The sequence below is a fragment of the Myotis daubentonii genome, chromosome X (genome assembly GCF_963259705.1).
Source record: "Myotis daubentonii chromosome X, mMyoDau2.1, whole genome shotgun sequence".
NCBI lineage: Eukaryota > Metazoa > Chordata > Mammalia > Chiroptera > Vespertilionidae > Myotis > Myotis daubentonii.
Window position 1 is genome coordinate 85,084,655 of NC_081861.1, and position 22,484 is coordinate 85,107,138.

A 22,484-nucleotide genomic window follows, 5' to 3' on the forward strand; every position below is an offset into this window, starting at 1 on the left:
ATGTACTGGACTTAGCAAGCAAAAGCAAGGAGAAAAAAAAAAAAAAGGATAAAGGAACCACACTGACTTGTGTGTTTTTCCCCTGGCACTGTGCAGCCAGTATAGAACTTCGGGCTGCCTTTCTGGGTACAGTTTCCCAAGGCTGTGGGCTTATAACTAGAGTCCCCTTCTGCCAGTAGCCCTGTGGACCCCTTTCCACATTTGAGGGCTACATTGACCCCAAGGGCCGCGGGTTTGGTGGTGTGCAGTCTCCTATGAGACGACTCCAGTGTGCGTGTTTCTCACTCCAGCCTGGATTCCAGATCTCAGCTGTCTCTAGGCCAGTGGTTCTCAACTTTCCTAATGCTGCAAGCCTTTAATATAGTTCCTCATGTTGTGGTGACCCCCAACCATAAAATTATTTCCATTGCTACTTCATAACTGTAATGTTGCTACTGTTATGAATCATAATGTAAATATCTGATATGCAGGATGTATTTTCATTGTTACAAATTGAACATAATTAAAGCATAGTGATTAATCACAAAAACAATATGTAATTATATAGGTGACCCCTGTGAAAGGGTCGTTCAACCCCAAAAGGGTCGCGACCCACAGGTTGAGAACCACTGCTCTAGGCGCTATCTGACCTTTCTGTCCACAGATTGCCTCACCACCTGTGTTTAGTTCACCAATTCTGGATGGATTTTGTTCGATTCAGCTGTTCCTTCTATCTGCTCTGTGAGAAGGTGCAGGGCCCGTCCATGTAATTGGCTCCACTTTGTCTTCCCCTGGACAAACATTTTAGGCACCCGTGGCTGGGAAGGCTGGAGTCTTGGTGTTCATGGGTTCACAGCTGAGGCAGCTGGTCCCTGAACAATGTGGTTGTAGAGTACTGGGTGGTATCCAAGGTCTTCCCGGTTGAAGGTAAGGCTGGGCTTCCAATCACAGCCACTCTCCCCTTCAAGATATTTTTCTTGTTTTTTTGAGGTAAGCCTATAATGCTATGAATTTCCCTCTTATGACTGTTTTCACTGTGGCCCATAGATTTGGGGTTGTTTTGTGTTCATTTTCATTTGTTTCCAGGAAGTTTTTTTTTTATTTCTTCCTCGATGTCTTTGGTAACCCATTCCTTCTTTAATTACATGCTATTTAGCCTCCATGTGTTTGAATGTTTTTAATGTTTTTTTTATTGTAGTTGATTTCTAATTTCATGACATTGTGATCCAAGAAGATGGTTCACATGTTTTCAATCTTCTTCAACTTGTAGAGTCTTAGTTTGTATCCTTACATTTGGTCTATCTTTGAAAATGTGGATGTGAGGGCGATCTGGCTGTGACATCTGTCACCCCATTGATTGCCAGGGTTGATTCGGCTGATCTGGCTGGCTAGGCGGGTGTCCCCCTCCTCCCTCACCTATCCATGTGCCTCCCTCCCGAAGCTGTGCGCTCGGTCGAAGAGGACGACCTTCCGCGCCCCCGAGGAGAAGACTGGTCTTCGGTCAAGGGTATACGAGTAGCTGTGCTCCCCTGCTAGAACCTCCAAACAAGCTCTCAAGGTCCATTTGGAAATGTCACATGTGCACTTGAGAAGATTCTATATTCTGTAGCATTGGGGTAAAATATTTTGAAAATGTCAAATAATTCCATCTATTATGTCATTTAGGATAGTAGTTTCCTTGTTGATTTTTTGTTTAGAAGATATATCCAGAGATGTCAGTGGGTGTGGTAAAGTCCCCTACTGTGATTATATTGCTGTCCATCTCTCCCTTAATATCCTCTAGAAGTATTTTTATATATTTGGGTGCTTCAACATTGGGTGTGTATATATTATGAGAATTATATCCTCTTGTTGTATAGGTCCCTTTACTATGGATCTAGTGGCCTTCATTGTCTCTTGTTATGGTCTTCACTTTGAAGTCTATTTTTTCAGATATGAGTATTGCTACCCCAGCTTTTATTTCTTTTCTATCTGCCTGGAAGATTTTTCCCATCCTTTCATTTTCATTCTGTGTGAATCTTTTGTTTTGAGGTGGGTCTGGTAGACAGCATATATGTGGGTCATGTTTTCTGATCCATTCAGCTACCCTATGTATTTTGATTGGAGCATTTAAGCCATTTACATTTAAGGTTATTTTTGATAGGTACTTTTTTATTGCCATTCTTTTTAAAAATTGTTCATAGTATTACAGATATCTCCCATTTGCTCCCTTTTAGCCCCCTAGCCCCTACCCAGCCTCCACTAAGCTATTGCTTGTGTCCATAGGCTATGCATATAAGTATATACACTCTTTGTCATATCTCTTCTTATACCCCTAATTCTGCATTGAGATATGCCAGTCTGTTTCATTACTCCATGCTTTGGGTCTTATTTTGTTGGTCAATTGGTTTTGTTCATTAGATTCCACAAATAATTGAAATCATGTGATATTTGTCTTTCTTGGTTTGACTTATTTCACTTAGCATAATATTTTCCATAACCATCGGTGCTGTCCCAAGGGGTAAGAGGTCCCTCTTTTTACAGCTACATAGTATTCCATTGTGTAAATGTCCCACAGTTTTTTTTAATCCATTTTTTTATGGATGGGAACTTGGGCTGTTTCCAAATCTTACCTATTGTAAGTAATTCTGCTATGACATAGGGGTGCATATATTATTTCTGATTGGTGTTTTGAGGTGTTAAGGATATATTCCCAGAAATGGGATCGCTGAGTCAAGTGGAAGTTTCTTTTTATTTTTTGAGGAAACTGCATATTCTTTCCATAGTGGCTGCAACAATCTTCATTTCTACAAGCATTCTCCATATCCTTGCCAGCACTTGTTGTTTGTTGATTTTTTTAGAATACCATTTTGACAGGTGTAAGGTGATGGGTTTTAATTTGTATGTCTCAGATGCATAGTGACTTTGAACATTTTTTCAGAAGTCTCTTGGCCATTTGTATGTCCTCTCTGGAGCAATGTCTATTCAGGTCTTCTGCCCATTTTTTAATTTCATTGTTTGTTTTCCTTCAGTTGCATTGTATGAGTACTTTACATTAACTTATTATCAGATGTATCATTGGCAAATATGTTCTCTCATAGAGTGGATTCCATTTTCATTTTGATAGTAGTTTCTTTTGCTGTGCAGAAGCTTTTTATTTTGATGTAGTCCTATTTGTTTATTTTCTCCTTAGTTTCCTTTGCCCTAGACCATGGTTGGTAAACTGTGGCTCGCGAGCCACATGTGGATCTTTGGTCCCTTGAGTGTGGCTCTTCCACTAAATACCATGTGCGGGTGCGCATACAGTGTGATTGAAACTTCATGGCCCATGGGGAAGAAGTCGGTTTTCGGCCTGGGCGAGTCTATTTTGAAGAAGTACTGTTGATATTTGGCTCTGTTGACTAATGACTTTGCCGACCACTGCTAGGAGATGTATTCCTAAACATATTGCTACATGAGATGTCTGAGATTTTACTGTTTTGTTTTTTTTTTTCGTTTCTAATGCATTTATTTTTATTTTTTTATGATTTTTTTAAATTTTATTTTATTGCTTACATTCTTACAAGGGTATTACATATGTGTCCCTTTTTTTCCCCCACCCTTGACAATCCCCTGGCCTCCCCTACCCCCCAGTGTCTTATGTCCATTGGTTATGCTTATATGCATGCATACAAGTCCTTTGGTTGATCTCTTACACCCCTAACTACTGTCCCCCACCCCTCCCCGGCCTTCCCGCTACAGTTTGACAATCTGTTAGAGGCTGCTCTGCCTCTGTATCTATTATTGTTCAAAAGTTTATAATGGTCTCTATTATCCATGAATGAGTGAGATCATGTGGTATTTTTCCTTCATTGACTGGCTTATTTCACTTAGCATAATGCTCTCCAGTTCCATCCATGACATTGCAAATGGTAAGAGTTCCTTCTTTTTTACAGCAGCATAGTATTCCATCGTGTAGATGTACCACAGTTTTCTAATCCATTCATCTACTGATGGGCACTTAGGCTGTTTCCAGATTCTAGCTATGGTGAATTGTGCTGCTATGAACATATGGGTGCATATATACTTTCTGAGTGTTGTTTCTGGTTTCTTGGGATATATTCCTAGAAGTGGGATCAAAGGGTCAAATGGGAGTTCCATTTTTAGTTTTCTGAGGAAACTCCATACTGTCTTCCATAGTGGCTGCACCAGTATGCATTCCCACCAGCAGTGCACGAGTGTTCCTATTTCTCCACATCCTCTCCAGCACTTGTCATTTGTTGATTTGTTGATGATAGCCAGTCTGACAGGTGTGAGATCGTACCTCATTGTTGTTTTGATTTGCATCTCTCGGATGATTAGTGACTTTGAGCATGTTTTCATATGTCTCTTGGCTTTCTGAATGTCCTCTTTTGAAAGGTGTCTATTTAGGTCCTTTGCCCATTTTTTGATTGGATTGTTTATCTTCCTTTTGTTAAGTTGTATGAGTTCCCTGTAAATTTTGCAGATTAGGCCCTTATCAGATATGACATTGGCGAATATGTATTCCCACACAGTGGGTTTTCTCGTTGTTTTGTTGATGGTTTCTTTTGCTGTGCAGAAGCTTTTTATTTTGATGTAGTCCCATTTGTTCATTTTCTCTTTAGTTTCAAGTGCCCTAGGAGCTGTATCAGTGAAGAAATTGCTTCGGCATATGTCTGAGATTTTGTTACCTTTGGCTTCTTCTAGAATTTTTATGGTTTCCTGTCATACATTTAAGTCCTTTCTCCATTTTGAGTTTATTTTTGTGTATGGTGTTAAGTTGGTGATCCAGTTTCATTTTCTTGCATATATCTGTCCAATTTTCCCAACACCATTTATTGAAGAGACTATCTTAGCTCCATTGTATGTTCTTGCCTCCTTTGTCAAATATTAATTGAGCATATTGGTTCGGGCCGATTTCTGAGCTCTCTATTCTATTCCATTGATATATATGCCTGTTCTTGTGCCAGTACCAGGCATTTTTGAGAACAGTGGCATTGTAATACAGCTTGATATCTGGTATTGAGATCCCACCAACTTTGTTCTTTTTCAGGATCGCTGCAGCTATTCGGGGTCTTTTTTTATTCCAGATGAATTTTTGGAGAGTTAGTTCTAGATCTCTGAAGTATGCTGTTGGTATTTTAATGGGAAGTGCGGTGAATTTATAGATTGCTTTGGGTAGTACAGACATTTTAATGATGTTGATTCTACCAATCCATGAACACGGTATGTTTTTCCATCTGTTTATGTCTTCCTCTATATCTTTTTTCAACGTCTTGTAGTTTTCTGAGTAGAGGTCATTTACCTCTTTAGTTAAGTTTATTCCTAGGTAGCTTAATTTTTTTGGTGCGATGGTGAATGGAATTGTTTTTATAATCTCTCTTTCTGAAAGTTCACTATTGGTGTATAGAAATGCCTCAGATTTCTTGGGGTTAATTTTGTATCCTGCTACATTGCCAAATTCATGTATTAAGTCTAGTAGCTTTTTGATGGAGTCTCTATGGTTTTGTATGTATAATATCATGTCATCTGCAAATAAGAACAGTTTTACTTCCTCTTTTCCAATGTGGATGCCTTTTATTTCTTCTTCTTGCCTAACTGCGATGGCTAATACTTCCAGTACTATGTTGAACAGGAGTGGTGAGAGTGGGCATCCCTGTATTGTTCCTGTTCTTAGGGGAAATGGTGTTAGTTTTTGTCCATTGAGTATGATGTTGGCTGTGGGTTTGTCATATATGGCTTTTATTATGTTGAGTTATGGTCCTTCTACTCCTGTCTTGTTGAGAGTTTTTATCAAAAATGGGAGTCCTCTTTTTCTTTCCTTTGAGGGTTTCTTTGTCTACCCATGTTTGATCTCACTGACATATCTAGACATTGAGTCATTCAGTGGCTGCTCCCTGGGTGGCAGTGACTCCTTGGGCTGTGGTTGCTCTTCGGGCGGTTGCGGTAGCAGCTGCTCCTCAGTTGGCAGCAGCTCCTCTGGTGGGTGCTGTTCACAGCTTTGGTGGCTCTTCTGGCTGGTGGGGGGAGGTTTCACGTACAGCTGCTGTTCCTCAGACAGAGGGTGTGGTGCTCAGGAGGCTGCTGTTGCTTGGATCTGCTGCATTGATTTAAAGGCACAAAATACAACACAACAAGGCACCACGTACCAGGCACTAAACACAAATATATTCACGATATTAATAACCCCAAATAAAGGTGACCACCCAAATTAAGAGAATTAGGGGATAAGGAAGAAAGAAGAGAAAAAGATAAAAGAGAAAATAGAAAAGAAAAGTAGGGACTAAAAATAAAAGAGTGCAAAAATGAAATTGGGAAAAAGGAGGGGGCAAAATAAAAGAGAGAAAAGAGAAGAAAAGAAAAGGAAAGAAAAGAAAAGAAAAGAAAAGAGCGAAAAGAGAGAATGAAGTGGAAGAGGGGAAGAGACTATTAATATGAGGAGAAAACTCCTATAGAACCACCACTAATCCCAACAAATTCCAGCAACAGCTCCCTGGAGTTGAATTCAAACTAGAAACAACCAATAATATCGAAAGAGGCAAGGGAAAACAGAAGCATAAAAATAACCGGGGGTGGGGGGGATGGGTGGAGGGAATGGAAAAACCAGCAGAAAAAAAATAAAAAGAAAAAACAAAACAGCCTCACAACAAGTCCTAAATCACACACACACACACACACACACACACACACACACACACAGAGAGAGACACACACAAAAAAACAAGCAACAACAACAAAAAAACAATATACTCAACAATCAAGCAAACAGCAACAAACCAATAGAAAGATAAAAGAAGAAAAAAATAATAAAAATTTTGGATAGTGAAGAAAGATAAGGGGTATGTGTATAAAGATTTAGAGCAGTGGATTGGAAATAGGATATATTAGTAGGGTGAAATTTTGACAGGAGGTAAACAGAAGGAATAGGGAAAATCTAGAGCAGGAATAGGATAAGAGAAACAGGACAACAAAAGGGGGAAAGTGAGGGAGAGGGTTTTAGCATAGTGGTAAAATTGAGGTAGGGAAAATTGTTGCTAAAGGAACGGTGAAAATAGAATGGAGAACATGAATCCCAAAATAAAATAAAGAGAAAATAAAATGGCACTTTAAAAAATGGTAAAATGGTAGCCGTGATAATACTGGTTAAAAATAAGAATGTAGTAATTAAAAGGGTAAAATCAGTAGATGGAAAAAGAAGAAAAAAAAATTGGTTTCTTAGTTAAAAGGTGAAAACAGAAAAAGAAAAAATAATTGCAGTAGTGAAGGTCCTTAGGTTCTTCTACTCATCAGTCTGGCTCGCCTTAGTCCTGCCAGGTATTCAGGAGAGTGTTGAATTTCCCTGCGATACCCTGTTCCTCTGTGTTGTAAACCACATTCCTTATTTTAAAGCAGGCCGTATTTGTTTCTCAGACTGCCTTATTTTGTGTTTAGCAAAGAATCAGTTTGTGGCTCAGCCTCTGGGTGGCAGTGTTCTGGGGTTGGCCTCTGAGGCTATATGGCTTCTCTATAGCTGGGATTGAAAATCCCTCTATAGGCCAGATCCTGTTAACTCCCAGGAACTGATCAGATTATTTTAATCCTTGATCTCGTTCACAGTGGAATCTGGGTGTGGCTGTGCTCCTTGCCTGGGGGCTAGGTAGGGGAGTCCCACCCTCCAGAGAGAATGGCTGCCCCGATCCTGGGCCCAGGGGTGTCTCAGCACTAAATTCACTGCCACCTCTCCCGGCCCCCCCTCTATCCTCAGTCTCTCCCCAGATTCCATTCGTCCGCACCTTCTCCCTCTCTTCAGCACAGGTGAGTGTCTGTATCCAAGATGTCTTATGAACAGGATTCAGTGAAAATAAATAAGCAAATGCCGGCCGTGGAAACGGGGAAGGCTGACTTTCTTACAAGCTCTTCTACTACTGGCACTGCATGCTCTGGTCAGCTCTTCAGACTGCCCCCTTTAGGCGCAGTCCTTCGTGATCACAGAACCCAGCTCTCAAATCCCCCCGTGGGGCCAGGAATCCCGAGGATCTCCTTTCCCCAGTCAGGGGCTGTGCCTGTCCCACGGGATACGGCTGTCTGCCTCTCGGTCTGCCACTATCCCTCTGAGCTCAGAGGTCTGGCAAACTTTCCTGCCCAGATCCCTCGTTTTTTACCTTTCCAGGGGAGCTCTGCCCTTCCCAGCTGCAGACCGTCTCACCAGCTGAGTAGTTTCGCCAATTTGGGGTGGGTGTTATTAGTTTCAGCTGCTTACTCCATATGCTCCGGGAGACGACCTGGGACACGTCTGCCTATATCGCCGCCATCTTCCTTCTCCTCCGAGATTTTACTGTTTATGCTCTCCTCTAAGTTTTTTATGGCTTCATGCCTTATATTTGAGTATTTTATCTACCTTGAGTTTATTATTGTGTATGGTGTAAGTTGTTGGTCTAGTTTTGTCTTTTCGCATGTGTCTGTCCATTTTTCCCATCACCATTTGTTGAAGAGACTGTGTTTACTCCACTGTACTAGTATGTCCTTACCTCCTTTGTCAAATATTAATTGACCGTAATGGTGTGGGTCAATTTCTGGGGTCTCTCTTCTGATCCATTGGTCTATATGCCTGTTCTTGTGCCAGTACCAGGCTGTTTTGGGTATAATTGCTTTGTCATAGAGTTTGACATCCAGTATTATTATCCTTCCTACTTGATTCTTCCTTCTCAAGAGTGCTGCAGCTATTTGGGGTCTTTTATGGTTTCATGTAAATTTTTTGAGTATTCTTTCTAGCTCTGTGATGGATGCCTTTGGTGTTTTAATAGGAATTGCTTGAATCTATAGATTGCTTTGGGTCGTATAGACATTTTAATTATATGAATTCTTCCAATCCCTGAACATGCTATACACTTCCCTTTACTTGTATCCTCCCCTATTTCTTTTTTTCAGTGTCCTATAGTTTTCCAAGTACAGGACTTTTACCTCCTTTGTTAAGTTTATTCCTAGGTATCTAATTTTTCTTTGTTTCAATGGTAATTAGGATTGTTTTTTTTTTAGTTTCTCTTTCTGAGAGTTCATTATTGGTTTTTAAAAAGTCCATTGATTTGTAGAGGTTGATTTTATATTCTGCTACATTGTCAAATTCATTTATTAAGATTGGTAATTTCCTGGTGGAGTCTTTTGGGTTTTCTATCTACAATATCGTGTCATCTGTGAATAATGACAGTTTTAGTTCCTCCATTCCAATTTTGATGCCTTTTGCCTCTTCTTCTTATCTGATTGCTGTGGCTAAGACTTCCAGTACTATGTTGAAAGAGAGTAGTAAAAGCAGACACCCCTGTCTTGTTCCTGATCTTAGGGGAAATGGTTTTAATTTTTGCCCAAGTATGATGTTTGCTGTAAGTTTGTCATATTATTATGTCGAGGTATGATCCCTCTATTCCCTCATTACTGAGTGTTTTTATTCAAAAAGGGGTGCTGGATTTTGTTGAATACCTTTTCTGCATGTATTGAAATGACCATGTAGTTTTTATCTTTAAATTTTTGTGATCTATCACATTTATTGATTTGCAAATATTGTATCAGCCTTGCATCCCCAAAATAAATCCCACTTGATCATGGTGTATGGTCTTTTAAATATATTATTGTATCTGATTTGCTAATATTTTGTTGAAGATTTTAGCATCTGTGTTCATCAGGGATATTGTCCTGTAATTTTCTTTCTCTGCAGTATCTTCATCTTGTTTTGGAATTAGGATTATGCTGGCTTCATAAAAAGAGCTTAGAAGTGTTCCTTCCTGTTGAGTTTTTTGGAATAGTTAGAAGAGTGTATGTTTTAGTTCTTCTTCGAATGTTTGTTAAAATCACCTTCAAATTGATCTGATCCAGGACTTTGTTTGGTGGATGTTTTTTAATTACTGCTTAAATTTCATCAGTTGTTATTGGACTACTCAGGTTTTCTGATTTTTCCTGATTGAGTTTAGAAGATTGTATGATTCTAATAATATGTTCATTTTGCCCAGATTGTCCAGTTTTTTGGCATATAGTTGTTCATAGTATTTGCTTACAATCCTTTGTATTTCTGTGGTGACTGACTATTGTTATATTGACTCTTTTATGTATGATTTTATTTCTTTGGATCTTCTTTCTTTGTTTCTGGTTGAGTCTGGCTAGAGTTTCATCAATCTTGTTTATCTTTACAAAGAACCAGCTCTTGTATTTATTGATCTTTTCTACTGCTCATTTTTTTTGCCTCTATATCATTTATTCCCACTTTGATCTTTATTTTTTTCCTTTATTCTACTTCCTCTGGGCGTTTCTTCCTATTCTTTTTATAGTTTGTTGAGTTGTAGGATTAGATAGTGTATTTGTCCCTTTCTGGCTTTTTTGGGGTAGGCCTGTAATGCTATGAACTTGCATCTCAGGATTGCCTTCGCCATGTCCCATATGTTATGGGTCATTGTATGTTATTTTCATTTGTTTCCAGGAATTTTTTTCTTGCTTTATCTCATTGGTAACCCATACATTGTTTAATAGCATGCTATTTAGCCTCCATGTATTTTAGTGTTTGTTTTTTTAGTGTTTTTTTTTTTTATTGCAGTTGATTTCTAGCTTCATGCTATTTTGATCTGAGAAGATGCTTGGTATTATATTGATTTTGTATAGACTTGTTTTGTGGCATAACATGTGGTCTATCTTTGAGAATGTTCCATTTTAATTTGTTAATAATGTATATTCTGTTGCTTTGGGGTGAAATGTTCTGTAAATATCAGTTAGATCCATTTCATCTAGTGTGTCATTTAAGGCCTTTGTTTCATTGTTCATTTTTTGGCTGGAAGATGAATTGAGTGATGTCAGTGGGGTCTTAATATCCTTTACCATGACTGTATTACTGTCAATCTCTCATTTAAAGTCCTTCAATTGTGGGAAGAGCTCAGGAGATTTATCTCAGTGCAGTGGCAGATGCAATGGCATGATCACACTCCGCCTATACAAGCTTCCTTGGCACACAGGGAAGTGGCAGCGCCTGCCTGAGCAGACCTCCTAGAGCCCCTACATAGTACCCTGATCTTTCCTACTATTGGCTGCCCTAAGGATAGTGTAAACTTCTGATTGGTCTAGAATGTTATATATGTTGCTGCACTTACACAATAAACTTAGATCTGCATCACTGAACCTGGTCTCCTGAGTAGGGCATCCTTCATTAGGGCTCCATCGGCCTCACCCCTGCGGGACCCCCTGCTTCATTCTGGCACCTTGAACAGGGACCCCGGCAAGCTTCAGGTTGGGTGAGTGCCCCTCTGTAACCATGGGGAACCTTCCCCCCTCAGTCTGAGCCCCTCAGGCTCCGGCACTCCATGCGTTGTTACAGAGCAGGCGAGTAAAAGTAACAGAAAAGGAGCTACAAAAGCTCTGGGATATCCTAATAGCATTTAACCCCTGGCTCTCCACCACCAGCAGTGCGGGCGGGGGGAACAGAAGACCCTTTACCTCCCTATTCCCCTCCAGACCCCTCTGTCCCCGCAGATTCCTGGGCTGTTTTCAACAAGCCAAAAGTAGTTTCTCAAAGCTCAAGGAAGGCTGAAACTGAGACAGGAAAAACCTCAAGTGAGGTGAAAGCAGGGGAGTCTCACCAGGAGGCTTCCTGCCAGAGTCATTTCCTCGTTCCCCTTGCAGAGTGAACAAAAAGTTTAACTGCCCAGCGGCCCCCAAGTAATCCTTTCGTGGGGGACATGGATGATAATCCATGGACGGGGATATATCAATCCTTGTGTAGCCAGAGGGATAGAGCAAAGAAGTCCTTAGGGCTAGAGATCCCTGGACTCTTTCCTGTGATCGTTAACTCCACAGCTGCAGCAAATGCCACCGGATCTGCAACAATATTCCTGATATCCAAATGGTTAATGCAGAGAAAGAAAGAAAGAAAGAAAAAAAGAAAGAAAGAAAGAAAGAAAGAAAGAAAGAAAGAAAGAAAGAAAGAAAGAAAGAAAGAAAGGAAGGAAGGAAGGAAGAAAGAAAGAAAGAAAGAAAGAAAGGAAGGAAGGAAGGAAGAAAGAAAGAAAAAGAGGCCGCTGCCATGGAGAACAGGTAGAGAGAGTTCTTTGTTGGGTTTTGCTCATCTAAGGTATGCAGGTCTCAAGGACAAGCTGCTAGCAAGCAAACTTATCTCTTTCCAGTTTTCTTCTCTTTAACCCTTCCAATACTAAATTAGATTAATACAATATACTTAAGATTACACAAGAAAGGAAGCACCTACTCTTATTAATCTAAAGAAGTCCTGAATGTTTAACTTGCCAGCTAAGAGTTTAAAGTTCTAGTTAAATTAAATTGGGAAAAATTATAATTATAGTAACTAAATGCCTAAAGTATAAAAAGAAAATCTTGTCAGTCTTAATTTAATTGATATCTCTTAATAATTATAAAAAGTACTATAACCAAGGAATGACTTTGAGACATTTCATAGGCCCTGAAATGTTTTCAAATTTTATTCTCTCTTCTTAAAGGATTTTTTAATAAAGCTAATTTAATGTGCTTGAAATCACATGGAAAGCTTTATCAAATAAATATTAATAAATATATATCTTGAGTTTTTGCCTCTAAGAAAGGGCAAAACAAGTTATTTTATATAATATTTCTTAAAATACAGCAGTAGAATTTTAAGATATAATTTAAAATAACAAAAGCTCATTAATAATTTTTAATATTTTACAACAGCGTATTATACATTTATTCCAAACAAGTTTACAAACTAATTGTTTGGCAGCAATTTAATAAGAAGATGAAAGGATTTAATCCCTTCCACTGTGTGGAAGGCCCTCTGGGAAGGCACTTAAGCATTCTATATTGACCTCTCTTGCACCTTTTTGCCAAGGGGATCCCACTTCCAATTGCCCAGAGCTGTTGCCTGAGCTCTCTGTTCATGCTGAGGTTGAAGCCTCATAGTGGCTAGTACCATAAATCTATCTCTCGCCCAATGGCGTGAGCTGGACCCTCTCTGGAGAAGAAACCTGGGTTCCCCAAGATATGTGATCAATGCCGGGGCCCCACCAGCAAGTGAGGGGATCCAAAGACAGATGCTGAGCATGGAGGCCAGAGGGACATAGATTACCAAGGAGACAGAACTAAACCTCACATCACCCTACTTGGCCCAGAGGATGGCTGGTAGTCAATGATGGGTAAAACCCCTCAGGGTGGGGTGACCTAAGACAGGCACAGCCAGGGGCCAGTAGGAGAGAACTTGGGGTTCAACAGAGGTGGAGCACAGATCCTCACCCCCCCCAATTGTGCAGTCTCCTGCCCCCATGGCTGCTGCACTTCCCATGCCCAGCTCAGATCGGGACCCAGATAACAGAAAGAGGCTTGGTCCAGCTGAAATTGGTACCAAGATAACAGAGACTTGGCTAACAGCAGATACCCTATATCTAAATCCAGCCTAACACCAGGAATGCTCAGGGCCTTCTCAAAGAATGCAAAATAATCCTTTCCATTAATATTTACAGTGTAAACTAAGATTGTTGTTAGAGTATTAAATTTGACAGTAAAATAGTAGTCAAGTTTTCAGATTAATTAAAATTGGCTACAGAAGTATTAACCAAAATTTTCATTTCATGGAAAAATTGCTTAACATGCAATGAACCTAAAGCAGTAATATTTTTGTGCAAAAAATTAAAATTTAAAGTTATCTAGACTGCATTATATATTTTCCAAAAAGTCTCTTAATAATTAAATCAAAAAAGGGAGGATAGTGGAAAAACACCATGTAAGGAAAGATATCCTGTAACTAATTTACATCTAGAAAAAGTTTTCAGTTATAATGCTAACAGCAAGACACCCATGAAAAACCTATGTGGTGTCAACATAAGCCAAAGGAAATTCATTTAAGCAAAAATAAATAGAACCCCAATAAAGTTTCCTTTATTAACCTTTGGTCAAGAATACGTTTATATATTTTCAGAAAACAACTCCAAGACCATGTGGATTCCTGCAACAGAGAGAAATTATCAGGAATATTCCAGCCATGAAGACAAGAGAAAAAACAATCCAGAGATAGAGGCAACTAGCTTGCACAAGCTATTTCCTCATTTAACACTCTCTAGCTGCAAGCATCTCATAATGGCATGCAAAACCTGCGGCCCCCTATTGCCTTTAGGCCCCCTCCAGCCACAAGGGGTCAACCCCCTGGGCTCCAACCCAATGCCTTATGGCAAGCAGATGTGACCCATATTCTGAGCTTCGGTAGGCTCAAATATGTACATGTAATCATTGACACTTGCTCTGGGGCCATGTATGCTCAGGCTCACACAGGTGAAAAGACTCGCCACACAATAGCAACCCTCAAGGGAGCATTTTTAACATTAGGCTTCCCTTGGGAAATTAAAACAGATAATGGTCCCTGCTACACTAGCAAGCTTTTCAGCAATTCCTCACAAAACATAACATCAAACACATTACTGGCATACCATACAACCCACAGGGACAAGCCATAGTAGAACGACAGAACAAAGAATTAAAACACAGATTCAAAAAGAAAAAGAAGGGGGAAATACAGGCATGCCCCAACAACTATTACAACAGGCCTTATTAACTCTCAATTATTTTCATTTTGCCCCTGACGGTCTTCCTCCGATTTTTAAACATTGGGGAGGTCTCAGAGACATACCAACACCTCTCCCCTTGGTCCGGTGGAGAGATCCACTAACCGGGGCTTGGAAGGGCCCCGACCCACTCTTAACCCAAGAGAGAGGGTTTGCTTGTATTTTCCAGAAGGTGAAAAAAATCCCGCATGGATTCCTGCCCGCAACATCAAACCCTGCACCACCAGCGATGAGCCATAGAATACCACCACCATCACCCCCGGTAGAGGAAATGGAGGACCTGACCATAGAGGACAGCCAACCCCAGCGGCGTTGATGACCAAGAAGTCGACGAGCCCACAACATTACCGGGGGAACATCAAGAACCTACAGGACCAAGCTGCACGCATGGCACCAGAAGGCAATCTGTCAGCAGGGACATTATTCCTATAAATGTGTGCCATCATAACAGCAAACTCTCAGGCTCGAGCACAACATGTATGGGCGGTCATACCTCATCCAGGGGTGCTCATTGCCTGTCAGCGCCGACAGCCCACAATTCCCCGCTGTCCAAGTGTCTAATTGTACTGTGGGCTTACCCTGTGACGGAGCTGAACTGGTCTCATTGCCATAGAACGGGACGGTATGGGCTGAGAGCAGTAGCCCTAACCTCCTTAAGTGGACTCTAGATAATGGGACTGCCCCGGGACAAGGGTGGATATACCTAGCACCTCATGTAATAATACCCGAGTGAAACCCGTTAAGTTTGGTTTCTTAAGTGATGCCCTAAGCCATCTAACTTCCTGGTTAAACCCAGCCAACCTCCTCATTTGGGGAGTCATGATAGTAGGATTCTTCATAGGAATAGTATTATTTTGCTGTTTATACAACATGTTCCTTAAGCTAAGTGCCCAGCAAGCCATGATCATACACCTCCAGCAGGCGCTAATAAGAAAAGAAGGGGGAGATGTGGGAAGAGCTCAGGAGATTTATCTCAGTGCAGTGGCAGATGCAATGGCGTGAGCACACTCCGCCTATACAAGCTTCCTCGGCACACCGGGAAGTGGCAGCGCCCACCTGAGCAGACCTCCTAGAGCCCTTACATACTACCCTGATCTTTCCTACTATTGGCTGCCCTAAGGATAGTGTAAACTTCTGATTGGTCTAGAATGTTATATATGTTGCTGCACTTACACAATAAACTTAGATCTGCGTCACTGAACCTGGTCTCCTGAGTAGGGCATGCTTCATTAGGGCTCCGTTGGCCTTACTCCCACAGTACCCCCTGCTTCAATCAATAGTTTTTTATGTATGTGGGTGCTCCTATTTTGGATGCACATATGTTTAAAAGGGTTATGCTTTCTTTTTTAGTCATTCCCTTTATTATCATGAAATGGCTTTCTTTGTCTCATATTATGGCCTTTGTTTTGAAGTCTATTTTTTCTGATATGAGTATTGCTACAACAGCTTATTTTTCCTTTCATTTGAATGGAATATATTTTTCCATCCCTTCACTCCCAGTCTGTGTGTAGCTTTGGTTCTGAGGTGGTTCTTTCGTATTTGGCATATATATGGGTCATGTTTCCTTATCTATTAAGTCACCATATGTCTTTTGACTGGATCATTTATTCCATTTACATTTAAGTTTATTATTGATAGATATTTATTGCCATTGTTATTTTCTTTATTCCTATGATCCCCTTTCTCCTTTTCTTCTCAAAACAGTCCCTGTAACAATTCTTGCATTGCTAATTTGGTGGTAATGTACTCCTTTAACCTTTTTTTTTTATAAAAAGCTTTTTATTTCACCTCCAATTTTAAATGATAGCCTTGCTGGATAGAGTAGCCTTGGATTTAGGCTGTTACTTTTCATTAATTTGAGTATTTCATGTTACTTCCTTCTGGCCTAAAGTCTTTCTATTGAGAAGTCAGCTGACATTCTAATGGGAACTACTTTATAAGTCATAATTTTCTGTCTCTTGCTGCCTTTAGGATTGTCTTTATCTTTAACATTTGTCTTTTTAATTATGATGTGTCTAGGTGTTGTACTCTTTGGGTTCATCTTGATTGGGACTCTCTGTGCCTCCTGAACTTGTGTGACATTTTCCTTCACCAGGTTAGGAAAGTTTCTGTCATTATTTCTTTAAACTGGTTGTCTGTTCCTTGCTCACCTTCTGCCCCTTCTGGTATCTGGATGTTTCATGTTGTTTCAGAGCTTCCTTAAACTACCTTCCTGCTTTTTAATTCTTTTTTTTTCCTATTTGCTCCTCTAATTGGGTATTTATATCTGCCTTGTCTTCCAAATCACTGATTAAATCCTCTGCTTCATCAAATTTACTTTTAATCCCTTCCAGTATATTCTTGATGTCAGATATATCATTCCTCATTTCTTTCAGGTTCTTGTTCATGACCTCTGTTACCCTTTACATGATCTTGTAATTTGCACTAAGTTCCTTAAGCATCTTTATAACCACTGCTTTGAACTCTGTGTCTGATAGGTTGCATTCCTTCATTTCATTTAGCCTTTTTCTGGATATTCCTCTTTTCTCTCATCTGGGGGTTGTTGTTTTGTTATTCCCCATTTTAGCTGTCTCTTTGTATTTGTTTCTATGTATTAGATAGAACTGTTATGCCTCCCAAAAAAATTTGTGGGATAGCCTTATGTAGAAAGTGTTTTGAGTGGTCTTATGGTGCAGTCTTTTTGTTTATCTGAGCTGGATGCTCTAGGAGTGCCGCTTGTGTGTGTTATTTGGGCTCCCCTGTTGTAACTGGGACTTGATTGTTGATGTCCCATTTGTAGGAGGGATCTCTCCTCTTACTTTCTGCCAGGGAGGTTCACCCCCAATTTTGTTGTGCAGATGTTATACAGGTGCTTTGGGTCCACTGTTTGTGGGGCTCACTGGATTTTTTTCTGATGTTACTGAATCTGGTCCCTTGGTGTGTCTATATTGAGCCTCCTGAGAGCTTCTGTATTGCAGGTGAATGTGAGTCACTGTCCCTTTCTGGATCTGGGCGACCTGATTGAGGTCTGAGAGGTTGAATCCCCTAGTACCATGGTCGGCAAACTGCAGCTCGCAAGCCACATGTGGCTCTTTGGCCCCTTCAGTGTGGCTCTTCCACAAAATACCACATGTGGGTGCGGGCGTACAATGCGATTGAAACTTCATGGCCCATGCGCAGAAGTTGGTTTTCAGCCTGGGCGAGTCTATTTTGAAGAAGTACTGTTGATATTTGACTCTGTTGACTAATGAGTTTGCCGACCACTGCCCTAGTAGTCTAGTCCAGTGGTTGGGCACTCCTTAGCCCAGAGGCTGGGTTTGCCTTGAGTCTCACACCTTTATTGTCCCTGTTCTGAACTGTATTCCCTTTACCTACAGAGCTGATCCTGCAGATGTCACCTTCAAGTGCTTGCATTCTCTCTGACTTTTGCCTTTCTGTGCAGTCCAGGGTGGTGTCTGCTTGAGGTCCAGCTGGCTGCACCATCTGGGGCAGTGGCAGTGGCAGGGACCCAAATTCTGTTTCTGAGTAATTACATCAGGTAAATACTCAAAGCCTCCAGAAACCCACCTCTGCCTGCAGACTGATTGGATTCAGCCTCAAGTAGTCTCAAGTAATTGTCCACACTTGGGGTGAGTGGTTTTCCAACAGGGTCGGGGAATTTCTTTTGCCTGAAGGATAGTTGTTATTATCAGTATCTTAATGAGCCTCAGAAACTCCACATGATGAGGCAAGGCCTTTTTCTTTTTTTAATTTAATTTTATTGTTTAAAGTATTACAGATAGTAGTACATATGTCTCCTTTTTTTTTTTCTCCCATTGACCTTCCCCCAGCCTCCTTTACCTCCCGGCACATGCCCTCACCTGACCCCCCAGTGTCTTGTGTCCATTGGTTATGCTTATATGCATGCATATAAGTCCTTCTGTTGACCTCTTACCTCCCCCGCTAACACTCCCCAGCCTTCCCACAGGCCTTTTTCAATAGGGTGGTTCAACTGTCTTCCTTCCAGGCAAAAACTGCCTGGATAGCAAAATTCTGCCTAAGAAAGATGATCTCTGGAGCATGAGGGAATGTCTCAGCACAGGAAGCCAGGGTGTCTGACTTCTGAGCTCTAACCTCTGAGCTCCCAACCCTGGATTATTCTTACACAGCTCCAGTCCACTCTGCCCTTCCTCTGCTTGAGCCCAATGTGAGTGGCTGCACATGAAATTTTGTGTGTTGGCACTTTAAGAGGATGCCTGCATTTCCAGCCAGCTTCCCCTGACAGCAACACTGATGATTTTTATACTCATGTGTTTTGTGGGCACCTTTCTCTGTTCTGGGGGGCCCAGCTTTGTGTTTAGATCCCAGAGTTCTCAGTGATAGCCCCCACAGCTGAGGTATCTATCTAGAACTTCAGTGGCTGTGGGAGCTAATTTATAATGGGGACTTCTTCAAACCCATTTGGGTTAGAGAGAACCTTCAGCACAGACAAAAGTATAACTATCCACATGTATCCCTTTGGATCATAACTTCTTGGCTCATTTCTGCGAGATTCACTCCTAGCCTTTCTTATTAAAGGAGATTTTACCTAAAATAGTAGGTAGAGAGATTTTTGTGGCAATATTGTTCTGAGAGTACATACCTATAGTCACAACACAGCATTACTAGGTAGGTCTTTAAGTCTCTTTTAAATGGAACTTCTGAGATGAGTAGAATCGTTTGGAATGGTATGAATATGGTTAACTGTTGTCAAATGTATAAATGTAGCACCTGAGGTAGGAGGGCTCAGGAAACCTCCAACTTATAATTCATTTACTCTATTTTAATCACAAAATTTTATTATCTTGTTGTCAGAATCAAAAGACACAGTCTTAGACCCCTCCTGAGCAGAGTGCATAGTACTATAATTTATTCAGAGTGCCATATCTAGGAAGACAAAGCCAGAGACTGTTTCTATGTAGTATCAAAGGAATGCCACCAGATAATTTTCATAGTTTTTAAAATCACATTCCAAGAAACTAATCCCAGCTTCTGATCTTTCGATTACCTTTTTCTTGATATCTCACTTTATCAGTGTAGAACCTAATTGGTTGTAAAAAGTTGATCTTGGTGAAATGATGAGTAAGCAATATGAGAAACTACAAGAGCACAGGCTTAGAGTAAGCAGAAAATTCTCAGTTTTTCTTCTGACTTTGTCATGTACTAACTGTGACAGTGTGGTGGTGGTTGTGGTGTGTGTGTGTTGGAGGTGTGTGTGCATGTGTGTGTATGTACTAGTACATTCATACATGCATGCAATAACTGTTCAGCCTCTCCAAGACTTAGTTTCTTCATCTTTAAAATAGGAACATTAATACATTTTTTAAGACAAGGATGCTGCTGAATGGAAAGTGTCTAACATCTAGAAAATACTCAGTAAATGCAGCTGCTATTTGCATAATCATTGAGGGTGGCGGCAGCTGATAGTATCAGTCAGGACATACTTGATTTTGGTGGCTTCTCTAATGCACAGGCTTAAAAAAATTTATCAGCTATGTTTGACAGCTCTGATGGTCACTGCTAGTTCTTCTGCCAGATTTATCATTTGGTAATGACAAATACACAGTCAGATAGTCTTTTGAAAAAAAATACACTTTCTTTATTCCTATAAATCTCTCCTATTATTGGCTCAACTATAAGTCCTAATCATTATCACTGCTGCACTTTTACAATAAGAAATTCATTATTATAGGTATACTTATAAATTATTAAAATTTTACTGAAAGATTGAAATACATAAAGCTTATATTTTACCACAGCATATTTTGTGCTCACTGAGGGTAAATAATAAAGTAAAAACACTCTCTTCTACTCTAATTGTCAAAACTTATATTTACTTATGAATCTCTATCCTATCTAATAATAGACAAACATGGTAATTGACCATACCTTCGCTATGCCTACCATGGGCTAATCAGTGTGATATGCAAATTAACCACCAACAAAGATGGCGGCTAATTTGCTTACTGCAGCCAGGGCAGGACAGCGCGAGCCACCAGTGTGCCACAATCCAGGGCAGGCCCACCCCAGAAGCCCCAGCAGCCGCCTGATATGGTAGTAACTCTATCAGTAAGCACTCTGAAAGTCAGTGGCATAAATGCACCAATTAAAAGACAGATTATGAGGGTGAATCAAAAACAAAACTCACTTTAAATATAAAGACACATATAGATTAAAGGTAAATGAATTAAGCTTCAGCCTGTTTTGCTCAGTGGATAGAGCATTAGCCCATGGACTGAAGGGTCCCAGGTTCGATTCCAGTCAAGGGCATGTACCTCAGTTGCTGGCTTGATCCCCAGTCCCTATCAAAGCATGTGCAGGAGGCAACCAATCAATGTGTCTCTCCCTTTCCCTTCACTCTCTCTAAAATTCAATGGAAAAAATATCCCTGGGTGAAGATTAACAAAAACAAAGTAAATGGATTAAGTAACATTAAAGAGATTATAAGAAAAATATATTCCAAATTTTGTTAGTTGTATAATGGTTATGTTTAAATTATGAACACCTAAGAAATTGGGTGTAGGGTACATATAATATGCTGTAGTATTTTATAGGTTTTTTACATGTATGAGATTATTTCAAATTAAAATATTAAAAAATTAAAAATTAATAAAATATTAATTGAAATGTGTATGCTTTACATGAAAAATCTCCTAATTGCTTCTAGCATAATTTATTAAATTGTGCTAAAATTTAAAAGGGTTCAATTAAAAATATCTTAATTCTAAATGATATAATAGAAAATATATAATAGTGCAGTTATAAGCACTTTTCTGAAAATAAAAATCTTGAGAAGTGAATTTAAAGAAGGGATTAGCCAAAGAAAACATATGCACAACCCATGGACACAGACAACATTATGGTGATGGCCAGAGAGAAGTGGGGGGCAAGAGCTGGGTAGAGGGGATAAAAGGGGGGAAATAGGGACATCCGATATAATAATAATAAAAGGCTAATATGCACATTGACTGAACAGAAGAATGACCAGCTGCTATGATGAGCACTGGCCACCAGGGGGCAGACACTCAATGCAGGAGCTGCCCCCTGGTGGTCAGTGCACTTACATATGGGGAGTGCCACTCAGCCAGAAGCTGGCTCATGGCTGGCCAGCACAGTGGTGGTGCCAGGAGCCTCTCCCACCTCAGTGGCAGCACTAAGAATGTCCAACTAACAGTTTAGACCCGATCCCTTGGGGGCCTAAGCCTTTAGTCGGACATCCCCCGAGGGCTCCTGGCTGCCAGAAGGATGTCTGACTGCAAGCTTAGGCCTGATCCCCCAGGGAGTGGGCCTAAGTTGACAGGTGGACATCCCCCAAGGGGTCCTGGACTGTGAATGGGCACAGGCCGGGTTGAGGGATGCCCCCCCCCCCCCCGCCGAGTGCGGGGGGTGATCTGTGATCACCTTAAGGGCTGTAACTTTTTTTATTAATCATCATTGAGTGGAATGGAATAACTTTTAACAAACATGAAATTGAGTCAAGCTTATTTACAGAATGTCATTATTTTCATACCATATTTATTAAATGTGCACCATGAGTCAGTCATTAAATACAGAAAAAAAAACATAATTTCCAATCTTTTATTAAATATGTACTGAGGCATTATGAAGGTGCTAGAGGTATTATGGTAAATACATCATGAATTCTGTCCCAAGGCACTCACAGTTGAAAGAGGCACCCAGGCCTATATATGTGGAACAATTAGAAGGCCAAGCCAGGTATTGTGTAGTCAAGTGCTATATAGTTTGGCAAAGACTGTAAGTCACAAGGCCTATGACTGACAGGAAAGGTCTGGTGGGGGAGGCTGGACTTCATATGAGCCTTGAAGAATGGGGAAGATTTGTATGAATGGAGAGGGACAAATAGGGAATTTTCCATCAGGAGAACATGAGCAAAAGCCTTAGAGGTGGAAGAAGCATGATCATGAGCATGGTGAGTTGACAGGATAGTAAGGAACCTAGACTGGCTGAAAGAATGCT

The 22,484-nt window shown here is 40.5% G+C and overlaps 1 protein-coding gene across 1 annotated transcript in view; it reads left to right on the top strand.

The window, feature by feature from the left end:
- SYTL5 (synaptotagmin like 5) overlaps positions 1-22,484 on the top strand; it is a 442,905-nt gene that overhangs the window by 325,938 nt on the left and 94,483 nt on the right. The window lies entirely within an intron of this gene.